The sequence below is a fragment of the Orcinus orca genome, chromosome 11, assembly GCF_937001465.1.
Source record: "Orcinus orca chromosome 11, mOrcOrc1.1, whole genome shotgun sequence".
Classification (NCBI taxonomy): Eukaryota; Metazoa; Chordata; class Mammalia; order Artiodactyla; family Delphinidae; genus Orcinus; species Orcinus orca.
Genome location: NC_064569.1, coordinates 22644217 through 22672113, shown reverse-complemented (window position 1 = coordinate 22672113; position 27897 = coordinate 22644217). Strand labels below are relative to the sequence as shown.

General features: G+C 41.3%; 1 protein-coding gene across 11 annotated transcripts in view; it reads right to left on the bottom strand.

Annotated features, from left to right (window-relative positions):
- PPFIBP1 (PPFIA binding protein 1) overlaps positions 1-27897 on the bottom strand; it is a 176092-nt gene that overhangs the window by 93104 nt on the left and 55091 nt on the right. For all 11 annotated transcript variants that reach the window (XM_049694179.1, XM_049694183.1, XM_049694182.1 and 8 more), the window contains one exon: positions 27174-27267. The gene's annotated coding sequence lies outside the window, so the exon portion shown is untranslated. The remainder of the gene's footprint in view (positions 1-27173; positions 27268-27897) is intronic.

The following is a 27897-nucleotide window of genomic DNA, read 5'->3' as shown; positions in this document are numbered from 1 at the left end:
TTCCACATCAAAAAAAAATCTTTAAAAAAAATGTAAAAATCTTACTAATATATGGTGCAATTATAATATTTTCCATATATTGGGTTAAATATAATACAGATTAAATAATTCTAGCTGTTTCTTTTTCCTTTTTTAATGTACCTATTAGAAAATTAAAAGTTACTGGCTTGCATTTCTGGCTCAAATTACATTTTTGTTGGACAATGCTGATATAGATTATTTCTATCCCCCAAAGAGCACCCTCTGGTCCCCTTACAACAGATATCATTTCCCTGCTCCCAGCTTCTGGCAACCACTGCTCTGATTTCCATCCCTAAAGTTTTGCTTTTAAAAGGATTTCCTCTCTTTGTCTTGTATCTTCTAATTTTCCATAATCATCTTGTACTGTTTTTATAGCTCTCTTAAAAAGCTATTTTTAACATTAAAAGATTTGAAGAAGTCTTGCCTGAGCATTTCCTACAATTTTCATTAACCAATGTCATTTTCATTAACCAATGTCATTTTCATTAACCAGTTCCAAAGCTGGTAGGCCACCACAAGTGCATTCTGGGTAACAAACTGCCTTCCAGAAGGAGATGTGCACAAGTGGTTCATAACTAAATGGAGACCACTGTGCAGACATACAACAGTATCCGTTCACAGATGCTGCCGGAGATCTGAGCCAGAGGTGGGGAACCTCCCCCATAGCTTAACTGTATTCAGCCTCAGGGGAATGGAAAGAAGCTTTATCTGTGCTAAGAAAAGGTTGGACAGAAATATAAACCCTTTAAAGGTGGGAGGGAGAGCTGGACAGGAGGCTTCGGCCGCAGGCAGTATCTACTGGTGGGAAATGTGGTGGCTGATGAAAATGGCCAGAGAGATGCAGACAGACATCCAGTCCACATCCCACCCCACCCCAGGCTCACTTGTTCCCATTCTGCTTTTCTTCTGATCCCCTTCTAATTAAACTGAAGTTAACTATTATAATTGGCATTCACATTTCCTGCTCCTATTCACGTTCAGGCTTCATTCACTCTTCAGACACTTTCCACCATCTTTCTGATTTTCCAGAATATAAGAACAACACTGGAGGCCAGCTCCTATCTGCCTCTGAACTCTTCTCCAGTCCTTCTAGATAATCAACCTTGAACTCATCTCCTCAGATTTCCAATCCCTGGCTCCCACCTTCACCCCTTTCCTTTGCAATCCCCTAGAGAATGTGAACAAAGGTCTTTGCATTTTGAGCATTTTACTGCTAGTCCTTTAAGGAAAGGTAGTAAAATGCTAACGAGGTAACTAAAAGCACCTGTGGAGTCTACATCCTCCCCATCCTTTCCCAAAAATTTCTTGCGGAAAATTTCTTCCACCAAGGAAACCGTCTACCCAGTTTAGAATGGTATCAAAGGGAGAACAACGGTTGGCCTCAACAATTTGCATCTATGTCATCTGAACATCCAGATGGGATGACAGCCATTTCACCAATGCTTAGCCCCAAAAAGATCCCTTCTGGGTATTTCCACCCCAACTGGAAAATACACTAGAAGTGGAAAAGTTTCCAGTGTGGCTCCCTTGTAAGTTACACACCAGGAAAGGATGGTTCCCTATGACCACCAGAATCCCAGACAACTTAGCAGATCTGGCACCCTGCTGGAGGATGCAGACACTACCTAGAATGACAGGGACCAGCCTTGCCCTTCTGGAGGCTCCAACCAGTGAGGGGAGACATTCAGATAACCATAACGCAAGTATAGTTATTAAACGCACACATGATTTTAATACACGATCAGAGTTGGCAACGGGTCTATTTTTTAAATTTTAAAATAAAATAAAAACATTTTTCCCAGAGGGGCAATGCCAGTAAAAGAGGAGGATGTTGCAGATTCTTCAGTGATGCAATGAAAATAAACCAACTGCCATGCATCCCACATATATAATCTCTAATCATTACAAAAGCTCTGCAAAGAAGATATTATTATCGCTATTTTATGGATTAAGCAAATTCAGGTTGAAAATGACTTTGCTGCTGCTAGAAGTGGCCTGGAACTTGATAGAGCACTCAAATGGAAAGCATGCAGTTGTTTATTTTAAAAAAACTGAAAAATACAGGACATATTTTAACAGAGAGATAGGAAAGGATTATAGGTTCTCTGTATTTGGTGTTGCACGAGGCACTATCAGTCTTGGCCTGAAGTAGGTATGAGCCTTGACATTAAGAAATAAAACAAGAAAAGTTATATGCTTGTTTGGCAATTGTACAAATGATTTGCACGGAGTTCTCACTCAATGAAAAAAGAAACTGATTCCATCGTGTAAATAGCCTGGCCACAGGACCTTGGGGAATTCAATCAAGCCCCGAATGAGGTTAATACCTGCAATGCCTGCTGCAAAGGGATGTTGTAAAGACTAAATGAGACCATCTATACACAGGCTATTATACTGTCTGCGATTTTTCAAATTACTTCAACATGAACAAGTTAGCAAAGGTGATAAATATTATTATTTTTTTTTTTTTTTTTTCAGTACTAGGGCCTCTCACTGCTGTGGCCTCTCCCGTCGTGGAGCACAGGCTCCGGACGCGCAGGCTCACGGGCCCAGCCGCTCTGCGGCATGTGGGATCTTCCCGGACCGGGGCACGAACCCGTGTCCCCTGCATCAGCAGGCAGACTCTCAACCACTGCGCCACCAGGGAAGCCTGGTGATAATAATTTTTAACCTGTACTCCGGGGCAGTCAGCATTTGAATGACTAATCAAAAGCTCATATAAACAGAAAATCTAGTCAACTATGTTTCTCACAGCATAATGGCTGCCGCACATGATTTTTCATTGATCAAATGATGTTCACAATGGGCTCTAAGTATTGTACAAATATTCCCTCCCTTGCATAAACTGAATATAAGACTCTATCCAACCCAGTTGTCTAAACCTTTCAAAATGGTACCCTCAGCTAAAGATTCCCACTAGTCCTATTTCTAGACACTTTGGAGGAAATTTTGTCACCTGATCCTGACATGAAAGTTAGCTAAATCCTGATAGATTAGCTAGAGGATTGTTCCATCTGCCTCTAACAAAACTTTTCTTTCACAGTGCTATCCAAATGCACAAGAGGACAGACCACGGGACCTTCCAGAGCAGCTGTGTCCAACAGAACTTTTACAGTGATGGAAATGTTTTGTCTGCCCTGTGCAATAAGGTAGCCACTAGTTACAGGTAGTCACTTAGCACTTGAAATGTGGTTAGAATGACTGAAGAACCATTTTTTAAAATTTAATTTTAATTGTTGCATGTGGCTAGCGGCTATACTGCTGGGCAGCACAATTCTGGAGCTTACAAAACAACACTATAATGTTTTTATGCTTGTTTGCCATTATATGCTGTATGTGTGGCAGAATTCAACCTGTGAGTTTCTTTCAGACTGGGTGATGAAGTTGGGGGAAAGGAAACCTATAGTTCTCATCTACTGTTCCTTATTGACTAACCATATTCACCAGTGATGTAGAAACAAATCAGCTGAGGCTGGTTCCCAGCAGCAGCAACCTAGCTCCAGAGGGCCTCTGGACTCTGGAGGCAGATCTGGGTAATATGAACTGCACAAGTTAAGACTGGGGTGAAAACACACAACTCAGAGGACTGTCATGAAAATTAAATGACCGAACATGTGAAAGCACCATTTAACTTTGCTCACACCAAAACACTATTTTCACACCATCCTCCTTTAATTAAGTACATGAGCTTTGATAAGGCTTTGTCTGTTTGGGAATGAACATATAGAGCATAGGAAATTATACCTGTCCTCTCCCTAATCCCCAAGATAAACACTGCAAATATTTCAGCTAAGAAATTGGTTTGGAAAAAGGATGTCTTTGTCACAATAATTGTTGCAAAGCAAAATAAACCATGGGGACTTCCTCTTTTCCAAAGAGCATCACCTGTAGTCCATTTACCATGTTTCTTTTTCCCTAAATTTCTTTCACTTTGGCAAAATTCATATAACACAAAATTTACCATCTTAGCAATTTTTAAGTGTGCAGTTCAGTGGTATTAAGTAAATTTATATTTATATTGGTTTTTGTCTCCAAAGGTAAAACAATATATTAATATGTAAAATCATATTATAGCAGCACAAGATAAATAAACATCAAATTCAGGATCGTAATCATGGGAGAAGCGGGGAAAAAAGGGGATCAGGGAAGGGATATAAAGGGACTTAAGTTTTATCTAAAATGTTTTATTTCTTTTCAAAAAAATAATGGATCAAATATGGCAAAATTTAAGACTTGACCAAACTGAGTTATAAGTATATAGGTGTGTGTTACATCATTTACTATACTTTTATGTATTCTTTTTAAATTTTTTTATTTTGACCTAATTTTAGACTTACAGAGAAGTCACACATTATCCATATATTTTCACCCCACTCCCCCTAATGTTAATACCTTATGCAACCATACTACAATAATCAGACCATAAAATTAACTTTGTACAATACCATTAAATAAAATAAAGAACATAGTGAAGTCTCCCTAGGTTTTCCACTAATGTCCTTTTCCTATTCTTATAATCCTATCTAGAATCCCACCGTGCATTTAGTTGTTATTTCTCTTTAGTCTTCTTCAGTTTGTGACAGTTATTGTCTCATTATTAGGCTGTGATTATACATTTTGGGCAAGACCACCATAAAAATGACATTGTGTCCTTAGTGTATCATATGACAGGGTTCATGACATCTTTTTATATTGGTAAAATATTTCATAATTTCAAAAAAATGAAAAACAAGTAGCTATATTAGTCTGGGTTTGCCAGAGAAACAGAACCAAGAGTACACATATGAATGTGTGTATATACATATACACACACACACACACACACACACACACATATACAAAAATGAATGAGAAAAGAGGTTTATTGTAAGGAATTGGCTCATGCAATTACAGAGGCTGAAAAGTCCCAAGATCTGCCCTCTGCAAGCTGGCAACCCAGGAGAGCCAATAGTGTAGCTCCTGTCCAAGTCCAATGGCCTGAAAACCTGAGAACTGATGGTGTAAATTCCAGTCTGAGTCCAAAGGCAGGAGAAAACCAACGTCCCAGCTCAAAGACAGGGAAGATAGAGCAAATTCTCCCTTACTCAGCTTTTTGTTCTATTCAGGTTTCAAAGGATTGGAGGAGGCCCTCCCACACCAGGGAGGGCAATCTGCCTTAGTCAGTCCACCAATTCAAATGTTAATTTCATCTAGAAGCATCCTCACAGACACCAGAATAATGTTGAACCAAATATCTGGGTACCCTGTGGCCTAGTCAAGTTAACACGCAAAATTAGCCATAATAGTAGCTTAATTTCTAAGTTAGAAACTTCCCACTCTATTTATTTAGGCTCCAAATCCCATCACGTCAAATGGATTTCAGGAAGTGTTCCAATCTTCAAAACTTCCATTACTACTGGCTTCAGTTCTAAAACGTTGTAAATTCACAACATACTATCATTTTTAAAAACTCAAGAGCTTTATTATAGATGATTTTGCTTCAAGAGAAGAGGTAATGATGAGCCAGCTATACTATTTAGATAATATACCTGTGATCCAAGAAAAGCTAGCCCACCAAGTCAAAATAAGGCCCTAGGAAAGAAATTAACACAGGGGTATTGTTAACGAGGACCTCAAATCCCCTGATCTGTTATTAGATGTAAAAGCTAAGTTATCTTTTAGAATTGAATGCGCTCCTCAGCATGGCATCCTAAAGATGGCGTGTGTCGTTGCTATTTCAATGTTTAGGAAAAAAAAATCTGAATAAATTATGTAATATATATCAAACAATTAACAGTGATTATCCCTTTTCTGGGGCAGGAGAAAAGGTGAGTTTCAGGGACTTTCACTACTTGAGTTGTATTTAAAATGAAATATGTATGTATACATATGTACATACACATATAAACACACACACACACACACACACACACACACACACAGAGCAAATATACAGAGAAACGGCAGTATGGTACAAATAAGTAAAATTTGACGTTTTCTCTGAGGCTTCCCCTGTGTGAAGCTCTTTTACCTTCAGGATCACTCTAAACTTTAGAAGTTTAGGCTGAGAAATAGTTCCTTCCTACTTAAATATTTATGTTTAGTCCCATTTCCATGGGTAACGGTATGGCATACAGCTTCCCTCTGACCTTCACTACAGCTGCATGCGAAGAAAGCTACTCATGAATCCTGTTCTAGGTTCCCACTGCTCTGTGAGGAGGTCACAGAGTTTTCATGAAAAGCCAGAGCACAGGGATCCAGATCTCCTTATGCCAAAGAGGAAGCTGAATATTTACTTTAAATCTCATTTTAGCCTGCCCCAGATGTGGACGCCATTGTTTTGGGCCGGTTCTACCGACCACTTACTTAGAACACACTGTTCCACTCAAAGGAGTTTCTTTAAAGGAGCCAGAATACAAGTTTGATTTTGGCCTAAGTCAACTCTCCCAAGAATCCTTCAGGGAGGAGGTGGGCGGGGAATATAACGGCTCATGCCTTGGTTCCTTTGTCTGTAAAACAGAGCAACTAACAATACGGAACAGATTGGGGTGCTGTGAAGATTAAACAATAAGCACATATAAAGTGCTTAAAATAGGACCTGGCATGTAGTAAGTGGCCAATAAATACTAGGGAGCATAGCATGTTGCTCCTGACCTACACCCGCTGGGGTTAATCTAGAACCCCAATCACTCGCGGGATCTGTGGCAGCCTGTGGCCACTTGCCAGGTGGCCTCTGTTGGGTACAGATGGTGTCTCCCCAACTCCAACTCTGCCTATTTCTTATATCAGGACATCATAACTCCTGAAACAGACTCACCTAAAACAATCTTATTTAACAGAACCTAGAAATTTAACTGGTACAACAGCAAAAAACCTGAGAGTCGTAGAAAACTTTAAATGTAATCTTGTTAAATGGAAACAAAGACAGAAAAATATTTGAAAAAGATCTTTATGCAACTGACAGATTCCAATGAGTTGAGGTTCTTTTAAGTTGCACCAGTGTTTCTTGGCTTTTTCCTTTTTTGGATGTGCGTGTTTGTGCGTGTGTTGAAATCCATGCTTCTTTTTGGATAAATATAAAAACCGTATGGTTTCTTTTAATACTGTTTGAAACTTGAAATTTTAAAAAAAGTGACCAAAAGCATATCTAAGCAATGTTAATTTAAGAACATGCTTTTCCAACATTGTAAATCAACTACACTCCAATGAAAAAAAATTTTTTTAAAAAAAAGAACATGCTTTTTCCAAGTACACACACACGTCATTCCTTGGAAACTCGAGTGGAAGCCCTACTCCCTTCCTGAGAATCACTGAATTGACGGAAAAACAGTACCCCATAGCCCCACAGTTTAGACCAGGCTGGCAGTTGCTGTAACTACATTTGCCAAGATGATTTTGCTCTTAGGAAAGGTTATTTTTTGTTTAGTCTCTGCAACTGACAGCCTTCAATCCTACACAACCCACATTTGTCCTCAGAATTTGCACATTTGGAAACAGACAATGAACGATTTACTTCCCCACCTACAAAGTACCCACTGAGACCTAACCGATCCCACATAATTCCACGATGCCATTGGGAAGGGAAGGGTAGACTGGGAGGTGGGAGGACTTGGTGAGCAGCAGAGGCGCCTAGAGGACGATGGCAAGGAAAAGCAAGCTCTAATTGTAGAAAAACCAAGGCAGCTCATGTTACTGAAGAGGCCATCAAAGGAGATAACATTGGGAACAAGGAAACAAGGACAACGAGGACAGAGATCCAGGTAACAGGTTTAAAACCGTGCAGACAATCTCAGGAATAAGGCAGAAGCCTAGCTGGGACACTCAAAGTAGAAAACAGAGGTCCTCAATGATGCATTACTCCAAACTTGTCCACAACCGTCTTCACTTTTTTCCTTCTAATACCAGGAAATAACACACTCCCTTTATTACTACCGAGCCCCCTGTCCATGCCACGGATCCCACCCTTACTCTCTCCAAAAGCAGCAGCCAACCGTTTAGGTTTTGAAACTCTCCCCCTGTACTGACTATGCACTGTTTTTGTATTTGGCGGGTGGGTGCGGAAACTAACCTTGCCTCTGCCTCCCCCTCTCACTTTGTCATCCAGACACTGCTGAAGCATGGTCTAGGTTCACTGTTCCCACCTCGTCTCCTCCCATCCATTCCTCAACCCAGTGCAAACCAACTGACTCCGTTCTCATGAAAGCCAACTGATAACATTCATGCTGCCAAGTGCACTGGAAGTTCTGTTTGGTTTGCTTGTTTTAATCATGTCGAGTATCCAATATACTTTGAATTACCTGGAAGAATGCCTGACAAATGAAACTTCCATCCAAGTACAGGCTTGCAGGATAAAAACCAAGTTCCCTAACAGGGGTGGAAGACCTTCCACCATCTCACTGACCCCGTTTACCTCCTCATGTTTGATGTCCCCACACTCCTGGTTGTTTCTCACCTGGGGGATCCTTGCTCACGTGTCCCCTCTGCCTGAAAGGTCCTCTCCCCCAACCCCTCCCCACCCTCCACCTCACTAACTTCCACACCCCCCTAAATACTGAGATCAGAGGGAATCCTCTCTTGGAGACTTTTCAGACCCCCCCTCCCCCATCTCTGCCCAGCTGCACAAGGCGACTTCTTCCATTCTCCCATGACATTATTTTTAAGTTCTGTTGCTGCACTTACCATTCAGTCCTATAAGAGGCTGTTTATGTCCGTTTCCCCAAATAGGCTCTAAATTCCCTCTAGACCAGAACTATCCTGGACACCCACATGACAAGAGGGAAGTAACCACCACGGCATTTGTCCTTCCGCCCTCGAGAGGGATCCTCACCAGCAGGGATGATACGGATACAGGATATTTTGGTAGCAAGGCACTGGCTACTGCAGCTTTCTATCCCTTTTTTCTCTCTTCCCACATTTTTGACTATAACTTGGGTCCTTGTGTTGCCATGGTAACCAACAGCCCCAGAACACAGACTTCCGGCAGTTGGACTTTTAGCCACTGAGACTCAGGATCTGAAGGATTTTTCACCTCCCCGGTTTATGGCTCAGGAGTTGGCAGCACCTCTTTCACGAGGGCAGCCACCAGAGCAGAGCATTACAGAGACTACAACATGTGCGTGCACGCGTGTGAGTATTCTTACCCTCTGCCCCAGTTACTCACCGGGGCATCATAGAAAAAGCTGCACTAAAAAGTGCCATCAGATGGTGGGAGGATGGGCATCTAAATGGCTATAATCTTTCTGGGAAGCAACTTGGTAACAACTATTAAGGACCCTTTAATACATTAGTGATCTTTGATCCATTAAACCCACATTTAAGAATATAAAGAGAGACAAAGATTAACAAGGGAGTTTACCGAAGATGTATCTATTAAGAACAATAACTACTAATGGTCATTAATAAGAAAGTGGTAAAAAGTGACAGAATAGCCATATATATGTTTATTGTAGGTTGTGCCATAAAATATAATAATCTCAGTTTCAACCAATGTGACTTTCATATCTACATATATATGTGATGTGACTGCACATATATATACACACACACACACACACACACACACACGTATAAGTACATATAAAGAAAAAGAAGAGATTATAAGGGAGTCCACCAAAATGTTTTCATGATGATTATCATTATCTCTGGACAGGGGGAATCACAGGCATATTGATTTTGATCCTCATACTTTTTTATATTTTTCAAATTTTATACCATGATGCTATTTTTCTTTTATGATACAAGTTCTTTCAGCTGTAGTAACAGATGATGTGAGGCATCCGGTGAAGATGCTTAGTACAGAGGGTCGTATAGAACAGGTTTTGAAAGGGAGAGGGCTGCCTCTTTCATTCTTCACTGCAGATTGCAAAACAGGACGAACTTCTATCAGAATGCGATAGCCCATCGAATTCCCAGCATGGCAGGACGGCTTTGGTTGAACCTGCAGGACTCAAGCAAGTGGCAGAGGATACCAAGTCCCTCAGGAAGCTAAGTTCAGTTGGCAGTGTCAGGCGTTCAAGGCGGCGGATCTGATGTTCCCAGAAGACCTGACTGGTTCTAGTGCACCTTGCCTTGGCTAGAATAAGTAGCCCACTTAGGAGGAATGCGAGGATGGGGAATGCCTAACTCTCCTTATTCATAAGATGGGGAAGGTAATAATACAGACTTCATAAGGTTGTTGTGAGAATTAATGAGATAATGCAAGCACTTGAATAATATCATTACTAACGTTATTGCTATGATTCATTCTCCTGAGGATATCCCCAGAAGCCCTGATCCAAGGAACATCCAAGAGTGGGAGGTTAAGAGTCAGTTCTCATTGAAATATTTCCCACACAGAAGCAATATTTACAAAAAGTTATGGGTTTCAGCAGATCTTGACTCAACCAAGTTCCCTCCCAGTCCATTCCCCACTGTGCCCTCTCAAATTCCTTTACAATGGTCACTAAACTTTCCAACAAACGTCAACTTCTTTGAGGAAGGCTGTAATCACACTTTTAGCCCCTATTATTGTTATCACCTCACCTCCCGGGTACCACCACCATCCTCCTTATTCACCCTCAGGTTTACTCAAGAGCCCTCCTTCAGCTTTTGCTACCACCCTATAGGACCTTCAGAGTTCATATGATTCTTTGGTTTCAAATTCCTTCCTTTCCACAATGTTAATTTCTTTATCTCTTCCTTCCTCCCACAAAATTTAGCACATAGGAGCACAAGATAATTTTCTAGCTTACAAAAAACAAAGCAAAAACAAATTCAATCTTTGAGCTCCAGCTGGCTTATTATTTAAGAGATAAAGCCATGTAAACATATGACTATAAAGGGTTATGGCTGGTAATACAGTAGTTTGTACACGGTCCATACTGACTACTAAACAATAATCAATTCAACATGGGGAGGTTGATTCATATATGAGGTTGCTTGAGTCAGAAATGTGGTTAGTTTAAGGTGGAGGACTTTAGAAACTGGCATGGAGTTAAGGTGTGCGATCCTGGCTGGTTATACATGAGAGACACTGGGGAGGATATTGTCCCCGGAAAGACAGCACCATGGGAAGGAAGGAATCAAAGAGCAGGGCCTTCTTAGCAGTATATGCTCATGGTCACACCCTGAATCTCTGCACAGCCAGACTCCTCACTTTATCCACCTCTCTGAGAATATTTTCCGTTCAACTAGCTCACGTGTATGCCCTCCGCCACCTTCAGCTACTCTTTGACTTCACCAAGCCTTTGAGTCCCATTACCCTACCCGTTCCATGACTTTCATTCACCTCCTTCCAGATGCAACCTTTGCCCCTCCTTCCCAAGCCATGGCATATCCACCACATCTACTAGCATTCACAGTGCCTGCCCTTTTCTTCTCCCAGCTCTTCTTTTAATCTATACTCTCCAAATTCCCCAACAGAACAACTGTCTTGCTTCTCATAAGAGCCAATACACAAATATAGGAATTACCTTCTCCATTCCCTGGAGAATTCCCCCAATGCCTTCTCAAGTCCACATTGCCTGGGGCACTCATCCTTAAAGACCCTGCTCTAGGGCTGCTATGAGGCCAAGACTGATTCTTCCAGTTGACATGGTCAACTTTACTTAAGCTGTCCCCCAGGCCCTACCCTCACACCATGACTTGTACTTTTCGGCTCTCTTGATATGACTATTTTACCTACAGACTCCGACCTCTTGAGGGCAAGCACTCGGTTCCTTTTCACTGCAAGATCTTAACACAGTGTCTGGTACAGAGTGATCTCTCTGTCTCTATATAATCTTTTTAATGATTTGAATATGTCCTATTTCTCTTTTTTCCTACACAGTTTTCTTTGAAAATGAAAAACAACAGCTTAGAGTTGCTATTCCTTAAGTCAAAAGTCACTGGCCAGCAGGGTTAAGAGCAGGAAAGGAGAGTTAAGGGGGAGACAGGAAGAAGAGAAAATGGCAATCTGTGAAAAGTCAAGTGAGGTGGCTTGACCTTGATTGAGAAACCTAAGACCAGAGGAATTTAGCAACTAATTTGAAAATTTAATTCAACAAATATACGTGGAGCCTTACTGTTGCTTTAACCAGACACCATGATACGCCTAAAAGAAAGATGACATCTCCTACCGTCATGGCGCTGGTAACCAGTCTTGTTGCTTTGCTCAATTCTTTCTCTAGTAATTAAGTCAACCTTTAAGAAAAATTCACCCAAAAACTCCCTTTAAGATCGCCCACACTGAATAAGAAGCCCTCTTCATTTGTAAGATTTCTGACATATTTGTGTTTATTTTTCAGTGTTGTATAAACCTGCTTGACAAGTATGAACCCACCTCTACGGTTCAAGCAATGCACTTTACAAGCCTTTGTAATAAATAAATAAATATATATATATATATATATATTTTTTTTTTTTTTGCGGTCCACGGGCCTCTCACTGTTGTGGCCTCTCCCGTTGCGGAGCACAGGCTCCGGACGCGCAGGCTCAGCGGCCATGGCTCATGGGCCCAGCTGCTCCACGGCATGTGGGACCCTCCCGGACCAGGGCACGAACCCGCGTCCCCTACATCGGCAGGTGGACTCTCAGCCACCGTGCCACCAGGGAAGCCCCTGTAATAAATATTTTTTATAAAGAATTGGAATGCTAAATATTCCTTGGGGTTGTGCTACATCTTAGAAAGTGAGTCAAAGTGTTTAAAAATAGGAACTATTTCAGTACCTCCTCATTTATTACAGCGTCAAATATGCTATGAAGCTCTTAGCTACATGCCAACCTAGGACCAGGTTCTCTGCTCTGTGTCGTGTCCAAAGAGCTGGTGGAGGCCACTACACACCAAGTGGACTGACAGCAAACTGGGCGTGGCCATGGAGAGACTAGCTCTGCAGAAACCTCAAGATTCTAGGAGAATGACTGTGCTTGCCGGGCACATGCCAGTCTAATTCCTTCAAGTGAATTGCTCAACCTTGAGACCCATAAAGTTCAGATGCTTGAATTAGCGAGGTTTTGCCTTAAATATTCATATTCTGGAATCTATAACATCATCATAATATAAACCAGCATGCAGGGTAAGAAATTATCAAACAAATGCAAGGAGTATTCAGCTGTCCCCAAACACAGAATTGCGATATAGGTTAATGTAAATTTTATAGGCCATCTCATGCCACACCAATTTTTCACTCAGCAAGATCTCAATGAGAGAAAAAAGTGTGTGATCCTACTATACCAGCAAAATACGGGCAAGTCATTTTTCCAGACTTAAAGAACATAATGTGAAAATTCATGGCTCAAAAGGATGCAGGAGTCCAAGGTCTACCTGGTCACAAAAATAGTGTCCAAGATCCTCTTACAAAACAATGAAAAGAAAAATAAAGCAAATTATAAATGAATTCATAGAGAGTGCTGATAATTACCCCTATATTTAAGAATAGTTTTGTTTAGGCAGGAGGGATAGTTACATGCTTCAAAAATAGGTCTTTTCATTATGAACTGCTCGCAGGAGAACTGATATTGCACGCAGGGTACTCTCTAATCTCAAGATGGATGGGGGGGGGGTTTCAATTGCACCGCCCAGAGTCAATCTTTTCCTGCTAGCCCTTACTACCACAACAAAGAGAACAACACTCTGCTTTCAAAAGTGAAATAAGATCCTCATCAGATAACACTGAGTCACTGAGTGAGTCAGTCATGAGCAAAGCAGGTATAAAAGCCTTAGGATAAATCTTAAAGGAATTATAAGCCTAGATCAAGAAACCCCCCCTACGAAACAATTTGTTTACTATCCCACCTTTCATAGGAATTTCATGGTTTTGATGCCCATTTGATTTCAATCTAACATGCTTTGTAAAGAACCATTGAGTGTTTTCAAATGGGAGGGCAAACAATATCTTCAGATTGTGGTTGGGTTGAATGAAAATTCGTCTCATTATTATTGAATTCTCTCAGCCTACAAGGAAATCAGAATGGCACTTTACTTCGTTTTTCCTCATCTGCATCATAAATCCTTAATAAATCTTAAGGATTTATTATTTTAAGGGCAAATCCCCGAAACTAAAAGACACTCCCTCTCTCTCCTAGAACTTTACTATACACCCACTCACAAAGAAAACACTTCAGACATTTAAAATATTAATATATTTTTGGATAGGTGCTTACAAGTTTCCCTTTCGTCAACTCCTCTGCCATCTGTCTTTGGGGCCTAGATTTTTCCCAAAGAGGGATGGGAATGAGAAGGAGGATTTTTCTCCAGGAAAGTGACTTTCGAAAGTTCAGTTAGTACCATATTGCAACCACCAACACAGTAACTGATTCACATAAGGATCAAAGATGAATGCGAAAAACACTGGCTGAATAACTGACTGTTGGGGAACAAGATATGCACATGGTCCCCAAGAATTACCCCACAGACGACTTATTAGTGATTAAGGGGATTGGGTACCTTTACAATGGAGAGGTCCAGTGAACACCAGCTTAATCCAATGATTAAATTTAGCCTAACCACCATCCTGTACCTTCTAAAGAGAAGCAGTGTATTTTTGCTAGCAATGTTTAATCTAAATCTAATCACTAGGAAACCAATGGATGAACCCAGATTGAAAGACATACTTCTAGACAACTATCTCAGACTTTCCAAACATGTTAATGTCATGAAATGAAAAATAAGAGAAAACGAAAAAAGCAGGGAGAGAAGATAGTTCAAAAAAGAGACTAGGGCTTCCCTGGTGGCGCAGTGGTTGAGAGTCCGCCTGCCGATGCAGGGGACGCGGGTTCGTGCCCCGGTCTGGCGAGATCCCACATGCCGCGGAGCAGCTGGGCCCGTGAGCCGTGGCCGCTGAGCCTGCGCGTCCGGAGCCTGTGCTCCGCAACGGGAGAGGCCACAACAGTGAGAGGCCCGCGTACCACAAAAAAAAAAAAAGAGACTAAAGAGACATGACAACCAATTGCTATTTACCATCCTTATTGAATCCTTCAAATCTACAAAACTACCATAAAAGATATTTTTTAACAGTTGGACAAGTCTGAATGGGGACTGTATATTAAGCCCTTTGAAACACATTTTTCATTTTCACCAAGAACTTTATTTATTTTTTGTAGAATAGAGGGTTTTTAAATTTTTTTAAAAATTTTATTTAGTTACTTAGTTTTGGTTGCATTGAGTCTTTGTTGCTACGCTAGGGCTTTCTCTAGCTGCGGTGAGCAGGGGCTACTCTTCGTTGCAGTGCGCAGGCTTCTCACTGCGGTGGCTTCTCTTGTTGCAGAGCACGGGCTCTAGGCACGCGGTCTCAGTAGTTGTGGCTCACGGGCTCTAGAGAGCAGGCTCGGTAGTTGTGGCTCACAGGCTTAGTTGCTCTGTAGCATGTGGGATCTTCCCAGACCAGGGATTGAACCCGTGTCCCCTGCATTGGCAGGCGGATTCTTAACCACTGCGCCACCAGGGAAGTCCCACCAAGAACTTTAGTGAATAACGTATTCATTCTTTTGTTCCACTACCTTCTGCCATTTTTCAGGTAACTCCATAATTCCATCTTCCCAAAACTTTTTATCTTTTTGAGCAAAGAATTGTTCCAGGTGCCTTTTACAGTCTACCAGGGAATTGAAATTTTTTCCATTAAGAGAATTTTGTAAAGATCAAAATAAATGGAAATCCGAAGGTGCAATGTCTGGTGAATATGGCGGATGAATCAGAACTTCCCAGCCAAGCTGTAACAGTTTTTGCCTGGTCATCAAATAAACATGCGGTCTTGCGTTAACCTGATGGAAGATTATGCGTTTTCTGTTGACTAATTCCAGATGCTTTTCATTAAGTGCTGCTTGCAGTTGGTCTAATTGGGAGCGGTACTTGTTGGAATTAATCGTTTGGTTTTCCGGAAGAAGCTCATAATAGAGGATTCCCTTCCAATCCCACCATATACACAATATCATCTTCTTTGGATGAAGACCAGACATTGGTGTTGGTTGGTTGGTGGTGGTTCACTTCGCTTGCCCCATGATCTCTTCCGTTACACATTATTGTACAGTATCCACTTTTCATCACCCGTCACAATTTCTTTTAAAAATGGAGGGACTTCCCTGGTGGTCCAGTGGTAAAGAATCAACCTTCCAATGTAGGGGATGCGGGTTCAATCCCTGGTTGAGGAACTGAGATCCTACATGCCGCAGAGCAACTAGGCCCATGCGCCACAACTACTGAGCCCGGGCACTGCAACTAGAGAGCCTGTGTGCCAAAACCTACAAACCCATGCACACTGGAGCCCGCATGCCACAACCAGAGAGAGAAAAACCCGCATGCCACAACTAGAGAAAAGCCCGCACACCACAACTAAAGAGAAGCCCACCCGCCACAACGAAAGATCCCCCATGCCACAACTAAGACCTGATGCAGCCAAATATAAAAAATAAATAAATAAAAGTAAAATGAAATAAAAATGGAACATTTCTGTTACGTTTAGAGAATCGCATGCGGAAATATGGTCAAGAAGGTTTTTTTTCACTTATGTGGAACCCACACATCAAAGAGACGAACATAACCAAGCTGGTGCAAATGATTTTCACCGCTTGATTTGGGTATTTTCAGTATGTCAGCTATCTCCCACGTGGTGCAACACTGATTGTTCTCAATTAATGTCTCCATTTGATCGCTATCAACTTCAACTGGTCTACCCAACCATGGAGCATTGTCCAGCGAGAAACGTCCAGCACAAGACTTCACAAACCACTTTTGACCTGTTCGATCAGTCACAGAACCTTCACACACTGCACAAATCTTATGTTTTGCGTTTCAGTTGCGTTTTTACCTTTCTTGAAATAATAAAGCATAATATGCCGAAAATGTTGCCTTTTTTCTTCCATCTTCAATATTAAAATGGCTACACAAAAATCCAATTTTGATGTCTTTTTTTAAATGCACACTGATATGACAGCTGTCACATACAATCTAACAAAATTGTTTCTAATGAAGTTAAAGACAACTAAATGCTACTAGAGCCATCTTACGGAAAAAGACGGATGAACCTTTTGGCCAACCCAATAATAGTACTAACCTCAAACTGCTATGGTGAGGATTTAGTAACAGTGTCTGACACCTAGTAAAAGCTTGTAATTTTTAGCCACTGCCCTTCCTGTCATATACCTCCTCTGTTTTGAAAATTTGCATGGCTCCTAATGACCACAGAATTAATTCCAAGCAAACTGCCATTACATTTCCCTCCATCAGATTATGATGTGCCTTCCCAGTTTTATTTAACAATGCTCCACCCTCGCCCCCATGCTCCCTGCAGTACTTGTCCCCTGCTGCTGCTCCCTGTACTTTCCTGCCTCAGTGCCTTTGCTTATACCGTTCCCTCCCCTTGGAACTGCCCTAACCATGCTACTACTCCTTCCATCTGCCTTGCCACCTACCTACTCCCAACTGCACCCTTCAAGGCTCAGGTTAGATCCAAGCTCTTCCATGGAACTGAGCAGGTTGGAAATAAGTTTCTCCTTCCTTTGTGCTAACCATGGCTCTACCTGCAGTAAGTGTACATTTTATCCTGTTTTACAGAAATACGCTTCCACGACTTTCTCCCCCACTAGACAAAAGCCCCTGTGTTCTGCTTATCTTTTCACGCTCCAAAGCCCCTGGCCCAGTTTCTTGTACATAGTAGCTCCACGATAAATGCTTGGTGAAATGAATCGTTAATCTGCAGGAAATAATTGAAACAGATAATATCTGAAATTGAATGTCATTTCCTCTCACATAAAATTTCACTAGCTTCTACTTTAATTAAGTCTAGTCCCTGGATGTTTATATTGGGGGCCAGGGAGTGTGGCACAGTGTAGGTGTTTCCTGAGTGGAAAAGCTCAGTTGTGTACAACAGACAAAGCTACTTAACAAAAGGGCAGCCACAGCTTTCTACTTGCCTTAATAGAATGTGATAGTCTATCCTCTCTTTTTTGTTTAAAAAGACGTTTTAAGCCTTCTTATTTCCTCTAGATAATGTTTAGATGCATTCACTCATTCAAATACATTTACTGAACATTAACATGCTAGAGGCTGTGCACAAAGGTGAGTATCACAGACACTTCCTCTGCAGAGCTCACACTTGGGGAGAGACAGGCATCTTGCCAGACATAGCACAGGGGCTGTAATTTGAGCTATAGCTGAAAGGAAGAGCTCGGCGAAGGAGCAGACAACACTGGCAGAGGGGACAGTCTATGCAATGGCCACAAGTCCTAAAAGGCATGCTTGGGATCCAGTGATGAGTCCAGTTTAGCTTGAGCACAGGGTGTACTTCAGTGCGATGGTTAAGAGATTGAAGTCTGAGGTGCAGGGATGGAGCCAGGTCACTACGGAGCTTTGAATTGTTTCTTATGGGGAGAATGGAGTTTTTGAAGCAAGAGGTTGAGATGAACAAATCTATGTTCTAGAGAGAAGTTTCTAATAACGGCAGCGTGGGAGTGGGGCTGAAGTGGAGAGAAGTTGGTATCAAGAATGTTAGAGAAAAAAAATCCTGCCAGCCAGGCTCCATGGTGAGATGGAAGAAAGAGTCCAGTGCAGTTCCAGCCCTTAAGTAGTTTTCTCAAAACGTTTGGTGGTCCTCCTGTTCCATCCTCCAGCCCAGCTGCAATACCCTCCATGCTACATCAGCTCTGACTGATTACTGATTACTCTGACATTACTCTCTCTGACAGTTAGTAAGCATTTACCTGAGTTAATTTAATGAACACAGTGGACATGATCTAAGTTGAAAAGATACATCAGATTCATATTGTGCCCTCAAGTGCCCAGGCACCATGGAGCAGATTTCTCCTGGCTCATTCTGTCATTCATTTATTTATTATTCATTCACTTGCGGAGGTCCCACTATGTGTTGGCCATTATTACCCTTCATACCAAGAACATGGGGATACACAAGATGTGGTTCCTATTCTAAAGGTGTTCAAAGTGAGGGCAGAAGTGTTAACTGTCATTTATTCAACAAAAGTAATCACTAATTGGCCTTCATCTTATACGAAGCTGTCTAAAAACATGTTCTGGATATTGGTCACAATAGTAACTTGTAACTCATTTTTACCTTAAATGATTGGCTTTCTACGTGAACTGTAGAGCTGGGCTGAGGAGGGTTCCTGCTACAATGTCTGGGGTTACTTTGCTTATATTATACAGTAGATGTCTGTGAATCTGCCCACTCACTAAAATTTATTTGTAACCCCAAAATCAGTATCAGTGGCACTTTTGCAGTTGTTCATGGCCATGTACAGAGTGGCAAAAAATTTGAGTGCCCGTGTGCATGGTCCCAGCTGAGGTCAAACAAGGCAATGCTCTGCCTTCTCATTTCAGCTTAGCTCTCCTACTATAAATAAGTGTCCTTTTCATGGTCTATCCTGTGCCATGTTTTTCCTATTTCTGTGCTTCCGGTTGGTGATTTCAGTGTTTAAAATGGTCCCCAGGCATGAGGCTGAAGTGCTGTTTAGTGGTTCTAAATGCAAGAAGGCTGTGAGGTGCCTGGTGGAGAAAATGCATGTGTTAAGTAAGCTTAGTTCAAGCACGAGTTACAGTGCTGTTCATCGGGAATTCAATGTTAATGTATCAGCACCATTAAATAAGGTCCCTTTAAATGGAAGCAAGGTTATGTATTGGTCAGTTGTGAAGACGCTGTGACAGAAGCTCACAGGAACCTAAGCCCGTGAATCCCCTAGAAGCAACGGTGCAGTAGGCACTAATTCAGCATTTTGGTGACTTTGCAGAATGTCACTACTGCAACAAACAAGAATCAGCTGCATTCTGTCAGGTCAGGAGTACAGAGAACACACTGATTTTTTCTCAGCTCTACCTGCTGAGGATTCAGGAATGCCACAGAGGGAGGAAACAGAAATCACTTTCTGCTAAGTGAAATGAGTCAGGCAGAGAAAGACAAATACCACATAATCTCACTTATATGTCCAACCTAAAAAACAAGAACAAAATCAAATGAAAGCAGACTCACAGATACAGAGAACCAATAGGTGGTTGCCAGAAGGGAGGGTGATGTGGAGGTGGGTGAAATAGGTGAAGGGGATTAAGAGGTACAAACCCCCAGTTATATAACAAACAAGTCATGGGGAATATGGTCAATATTATACAGCATAATATATACAGCGTAAGGAATATGGTCAATATTATTATAATAACTTTGTACAGGGATCGACGGTTATTAGGCTTATGATGGTGATAGTTTCATAACATATGCAAACGTCAAACCATTTTGTAATATACCTGAAACTAACGTAATATTGTATGTCAAATGTATTTCAATTTTTTTTAAAAAAGACAAAAAAATTAAAAAAACAAATTACTTTCTGGGTCCTGTAACACTTCAGTAGAATTAGTTGGTATTTCCTGTGCCTGTAAAGTCACTTAGACACAGTCTCACAAAGAAGGTCAACATAAATGGGTGTTCTGGTATCACCGTTTTCTCTTGGGTGAAAACTTTATGCTTAAAGTCTGATACTCCTTGAAGACCACCTACTCCCTGCTTGATACTTAGTTTTTTGACAGCTCCAACAATCTGGGTAAAAGGCCTCTGAAAGGGGTGTTCTGGGCCAGACCTCAGACAAGATCAATTTAGACCCTGAAGAACCAAAAAGCCCACTTTTCTAACCAAATAATCCATTCTTTAATTTCTAAAAATTTATAAACAATAAGACTATTTAAGTCTCACCAAATTATCCAAAACTTCTGAGAATGCCCCGGAATCCCATGTTTCCCCTCAAGCAGGAAGCAACTCCCAGACATCAGTGTACTAAGAAGCCAGCTTCCCTACTCCAAGAATGCCATGCCTTTGAACCAGAAGCATTAACGGAGAATTCCATCCTGTCTTCTTGACGCTTTCCCAAGGTTGAGCTAGTGTTTATTTGTTAAAGAAAACAGTCATCCAAACACAGATCTGTTGAAATGCTTCCAAGCAAGATGAGAGGCCAAGGCAAGGAGGAGGAACAGCTAATCAGAAACCCAGGGCAAGAAAAGCTGGGTCCAAAATAAATATAGTACAAAATGCCCAGAATAGCCCAGAAAGACAGCTGATGACCTTTTCTTCTAAAATCTCTTAATATCACAGAATCAAATGGACCAAATATTTAAAGCCAAGCATATAACTACTATCATGAAGGTAAAGGAATAAAGTAAAAACAAACATACAAACAAGAAAAGATGATGGTACAACAACAACTTGTGTTTTGAAATACAAACAAAAACACAGACGGCAAATACAATTTACCTCATTTAGGAGTTGGTCGTCGGCCCGGGATTACGCCTCAGTTCAAGGTAATGGTCACAGGAAGCTGTCAAGGCTATTTCAAACTTTGAAAGCAACCGTAATATTTCTAAGGAGATAGCATATATTATTTTTTGCCTGAAGCTTAAATGAATCTTGCTACAATGCCTGTGAATTGCCACACCCCTAATTTAAGTCTTCTCTTGGTTGGAGCATCTCTGGGCCATGATCTGACAAAGAGAGGCTAGCATTATGGACGCAAGGAACACTGACCACACCTTTGGAATCCAGCCTCATTTCTGTGATTATAACGCACAAAGCCTTGAGCTACTGCAAACAATGGATTTAAGAATCACTGAAAACCCTTCTCCCACTTCTTTACTCTCAAAGCGATGGAGACCCTGGCTAACTGAAATTCGGGTGCCAGAACCCAGATTTCCCCAGAATACCACAATATTAAACCACAGATCCACTAAGCGGGAGTCAGAATTCCCGCAACCCTCTTCCTCCTTAAAACACTGCTGAGACTACATACGTAAGTGCCATTAGAGATGCTAAGCCCTCCTCGTTAACCGCGGAAATGCATGGCGACTTGAGAGAAACACACACCACCTGTGCAGCTACACAGCCAGCGTGTATGTACGCCCACACACACATGCTCCCTACATATTTTGATTATTTAGACGTGTAAACATTTCCTGCTCTCTGTCAACAGTTACACTCTTGCATATCTGTATTAAGGAGAAAAAAAGTCAAAGGCACTGACCAGTTTCCCAAGAGGTGAGGAGAAAAGAAAACAACCGAGAATAAAAAGATGGCTATGGGCTTCCCTGGTGGCGCAGTGGTTGAGAGTCCGCCTGCCGATGAAGGGGACGCGGGTGCGTGCCCCAGTCCGGGAAGATCCCACATGCCGCGGAGCGGCTGGGCCCATGAGTCATGGCTGCTGAGCCTGCGCGTCCGGAGCCTGTGCTCCGCAACGGGAGAGGCCATAACAGTGAGAGGCCCGCGTACCGAAAAAAAAAAAAGATGTCTATGACTTTGGCAAGTTAAGCAAAGAGCTTCAAGCAGCCCTCCAACTCCATCCACATGCTCACACACATGGAAGCGTCTGCTTAAAGGAAGGGTTCTAACAGCCCAACTAAATCTCCATTTGATTGTAAAGGTGATCTTAGACATTTGGTGAGAGAGAGAGAGATAACTAAAGGGAAGAAAAATAAAAAGGAAAAGCTTTTGTGAATTTCATGAAGAAAAGAAATTCATTTATGTATTATCTCAGGTTATGATGAACCAATGAAGCACAAGACAAAACCACATATGTGACACATGATTCCAAACAAGATAGCCATCCCCAAGCAGTATTTTCAGAATGTTTAGTTCAAATTGCCTAGAATAAAGAACGTTTGGTCCAAGACACATAGTCAGGAGATAGAAAACGTCAAACCCCATGTAATAATTAAAGTGATAGAGATTGCAAGAAGGGTATGGACAAAGGGCACACAGGGACCGAGCTGGGGTGGATGCTGTTCTTTGGGGATGATGCTATCTCAGTGGCTACGAATCGCCTGCTTAGAAACCACTACACGACCGGGTGGAGTGATCCTGTGGGCAGGCCCGCGTAACGGCCTGCACATCCCCATGGCCTTCCTCGGCCTAATGAAGAGGAGGCCGTGCTGAGGTCCCACTTCATTCCTGTGCCTGGGTCCATTCCACCTCAAGGTGGTATAACCAGACAGCTTTCACCACCGTCACCCGTGATCTCAAGAACCACTACCACATGGGAGAGACCAGGGTGTTGCCTGCACTCTAGGCAGATGATATTTCTTGTCAGTCGCCAGAGCATCTAAATGTCTTAAAGTACAAACATTCCAAAGTTCTCAGTTTACTTTAAACCTTTCCTACATGTCCTCCTATACCAGCTTCATGCAGATACCCCTGGGTATAAGAGGATAGAGGTAAGAACTTAAAAATAATTATTAAGTGATAACACTATTTAGTAGTCAATCTTATTTTATTAATTCAGTTGAATCCATTAAATCATTTCAATGTTAGATTTTGTTGTTGTTGTTTTTTGTGGTACGCAGGCCTCTCACTGCTGTGGCCTTTCCCGTTGCGGAGCACAGGCTCTGGACACGCAGGCTCAGCGGCCATGGCTCATGGGCCCAGCCGCTCCGCGGCATGTGGGATCTTCCCGGACCGGGGCACAAACCCGTGTCCCCTGCATTGGCAGGCGGACTCTCAACCACTGCGCCACCATGGAAGCCCTCAATGCTAGTTTTTAGATATCATTTTTAATAAATAATTTCTTCAACATCTGGAACCGCAAAACGTATCCAAATTTTGTGATACTCCCAACTGTGGGGCTGTAACATGAGAACTGAGAATTTAAGCAGAGACATGAGATAAGGCCAAAGGCAGCTTTCATAATCCAGCTATGTCATATATTTAAATTCAATGTCTTGAATATTTATTTATGTAGTTTAACATAAATGTAAACATCCTTTGATGAACAAAGCAAGTGTATGGGAGCTGGTTAAAGTAAATGTCAGTGTGAAAATGAATTTATATATACTCATATGGCCTGCACAACAGTCTGGTCATTTGTCTTTTACTTGCTGTGACGTTCACTATGTTGTGAACTTAGGTCATATCTTAAAACTACTCCTTCCCCTACTATCATAAGAACCAAAACCTGCTGTCACAGAACTTCTGACCTGGGGCAAACCCCTGAAAGAATATAGCATTCAGAAAAATACAGCTACACCCCAAACTTGATATTATTACATTTACAAAACTCACAGAATCTTCCTCTGCCTCAAAGTCTCAGTCTAACTTTCTCATTTTACAGATGAGAAAACTGAGACCCAGGATTAATAATACACCTGAAGTCCCACAGCTAATTTGTAGGGAAGTCAGAACTAGAATTTCAGAGTCTTGGGTCAAATGTTGTCTTTGACTCAACTCACTCTAAAAGCTTCCTTTTTAGAACACTAGATTATTCATTTGTTAGATCATAATCACACTGAGGGCAAAAGCAAGCTTCATCTACACCATTTGCCCCAATATCTAGTCCAGAATTCATCAACAAGTGGAAAGGTGTCCCCAGCCACAGCCAGTTGGAATGGACACACTATATCAGCTGTGGTCTGTAGTGAATCACCCACAGAGCCTCTCACCGAAGCTCCTTGGTACATAAGGACACTTGTTTGCAAAATGCCTCTCAAGAATTGACAGTGTAATATATAAAATTATGAATTTCCTTTGTGCAAAATAACCCAGCTTTCCTGTGAATCTCAGCTCCCCTGGTCTCTTCCTGAACTAACAGAGTAAAACAGTTCCAACGACCAAGAGGGTCTTCACTGACACACCCTGGAGAGGGACCTGCCAAGGACACACAGACAAATGTTTCTCTTCATCTTTCCTCTGAGTTTCAGTTTAAGGCGGCACAAGTAGGAAAATATTTTTGTCAGTGTTCACCATACTTAAAAAAAAAAACACTAAGTTAATCTCATATTTTAAAAAAATAATCTGGAAACTTCTACAAAGTATCAGATACAGAGTCAAATGGGTAATATCAGTAATAATAACAATCAGAAAAATAATAAGAATATTGGTTATTATTTTTAGTGCCAGTGCAATGCACCCAGCAGCACACTCCTGACACTATCGAAGTAAATTGTCACAGAAAACCTATAAGGTAGGTGTGTCCATATCCCCATTTTACAGATAAGGAAGCTGGCGCAGAGACATCACAGGGAAAGAAAGTAGAGCTGCGATCTGAACACAGAACAGTCTCCCGGCAAAGCCCACATGCTCACATCCTGTATTTGTTTGAAAAATACATTTATTCTTAGTTTGGTAACTTTACTAAGTTCATTCTTGACTCAAGATTCATACTTTAGGGACTGGTTCTTCAAAGCTTCCTTAAAACAAAAGTTAGACTTAATAAAGTTGTTCAAAAAATGCTTTGAGAGCTCCAGCCTGCCTGCCCAGATCAACTTTTATTTCTCTGTTCATCCCCTAGACTCTTCAGGTCTCCGAAGCTGATTCCTCCTCTGGGTTGCCACTTGTCCAGGCTCTTGATCTGCCTGGTGAAATGTCCTAACCGTTTCTAGGGGAGCCCAGACACATCTGTCTTCCGGATCTATTTTCTCTTCTTGTCTGTAATTCCTTCCTGAACCCAACCGAAGCCCTCCTCAGTCAGGGGGGCAAGACCTTACCACATCACACACATATGAGAGGGCGCTTCCAGCCAGCCACACCCCCAAGAGTAATCTATGTTCCTAACCAGCATGCTTAGAACATCACGCTGAAGCAGACACATCACCTGTCTACCTAAAATCAACTTGTCTGCTTGTAAAGATGTTCACTTCAACATTATTTCACAGGGCTGCTGAATCCAAATTACTGAGTTGTCCCTGACCAAAATACAATCATCAGCAAAAGATATGCACAAAAATACTCACTGGAGCACTATTTATAATACACCCAAACTGGAAACTACCAAAATGGCCAATAACTACAAAGTAAACATACAATTGAATACCATGATAGTAAGGAAAATGAAAAAAATAAACTATACACAGTAACCTAGAGGCATTTCACAAACATAATAAGCAAATAAGCCAGACACAAAAGAATATAAACTATATGATTCTATTTATATAAACTTTAAAAATAGGCAAAATTATATCAATGGCATTAGAAATCAGGAAATTGGTTACTCTAGGGATAGAGGGAGGAGAGGTCTGGGGTGCTGGTAATTTTCTGCTATCTTGTGATGGTTACACAGATGTGTCCACTTTGTGACAATCATTCCATCAAGCCATCCACTTATGATTTGTGCACTTTGCTCTGTGTATAAGATACTTCAATAAAAAGCTGACTGAAGGACGCCCTGGAGGACATCTGGTCTGCTCTCCTTAGGTGGCATAAGAGTAACTGTTTCCCGTAGATGTTAAATACCTCAAAGGCACACAGGAAATCCGCGGAAAGGCTGGTCTAGACATTAGATCTCTTAACTCACTCTCCAGGTACCAAAGCTACCTCTCAAATTTGGGAGGATGTTTCTCTAACTTCCTTCCTTGTTGTGACTACAGCAAAGGTTCAGAAGGGTTAGGATCACATTCCTGTTAAGAACACAACCCAGAAGGTTCCGGGCTCCAGCAACAACTGTGCCAAGGATGAGCGTTTAAACACTATTTAGAATATGGCAAATCAGCAAAGTCAGACAGCACAGTGTTCACACCCTACATTCTTCCCCTGTTCCAAGCTGTGTGATCTTCTGCACGCTCTTACCTCTCTCTGAACCTCAGTATCCTCATCTGGATCACCATCACTGAAATATTAACTCCTACTTTACAAGGTTGCCAGGAGGATAACACAAGGTAGTAGTGTCAGAGCAGTGCCTAGCACGCGGCAAGCACTCAGAAAAGGCATTCGTTGAATGAGGATTGATTGAATTGGTCAAGTGCTTGTCACTTAATAGAAGTTCAATAAATAGTTAAGTATCATTATGATTACTGAGCAAAAGAAACAGGGAGGAAAGGAGTAAATGAGCTTATATGGAAACACCTCACTTCTCTAAGCCTGTGGGGTCATTAATGGGTCGACCAACAATTCTCACTGACTTACATGGGGCACTAAAACGACCTGTGGGGTAAAGAGCAATAAAGGATTTGAGAAAAGGGCAGTGCTTTTTATGTGTTAACCAGGTCTGTGTTTTCCTTTCTCCACGCAAATAAAGATTTGCTCACTGACTGTCACAACATGTCAAAGTTCTACAACCACCTATGTTAGTCATATTGCTTTTAGAAGTTAAAAAATTTTAAAGGGGGTGGTGGGTCATAAATTCTCACAGACTTAACAAGTAGACTACATAGTCAAGTAACTTTACTCCTGGGAAAAAATTTACACACTGAGTGTACTGAAAGGTCTTAAAGATGTCACCAATGAACAATGATGAGGAGGGAGTTTACTTACATTTACAAAAACAAGTTTAATATTGGTTTTTTTCTTCAGCTCTTCAAATCTTCCATGTACTGATTAGCAATCTGATCCATAAAGTTCTCTTATACTGAAAAGAAACAAATATAAAGAAGATAAATTAAAACTCACTGCAAACTATAACACACCGTAATAATTTACCATATAATTTACCTAAATTATTATATAAGCAAAGAACATCAAACTAGATAACACGTGTGCAATTAAAAACAATACAATGTGTTAAGGACCAACAGATTTAACTGACTTCCTTCCACCTGTCTTTCTGCTGTTCCTTCTCTCCCTTCCTTTCTCTTCCTTCCGCCCTTCCGGCGTTCTTTTTTCCCTACTTCCTCAGTTACTGGACAACCTCAAATATTCCTTGAAGCCTGACCTTCAGCAGAAACCCACCATCATTAATTTTTATAGCACAAAGTACCTGGCACTTGTTAGGTACTTTATAAATGTTTGCTGAGTAAATGAATGAACCATAGTTTACCAATACTTAGTTGTTAAGGCTTTAAAAAAATGAGGAAATTTACTATTTTCTTGTCCAACAAGAATACATAAACAATATATAGAAACATATACACTGTTCTTTAGACTTGTCTGATTCCTGTATCTTTTCTTTTTCTTTTATCTTTTCTTTATCTTTTCTTTTTTTTTTTTTGGCGGCGATGGGTCTTCATTGCTGCATGCAGGCTTTCTCTAGTTGTGGTGA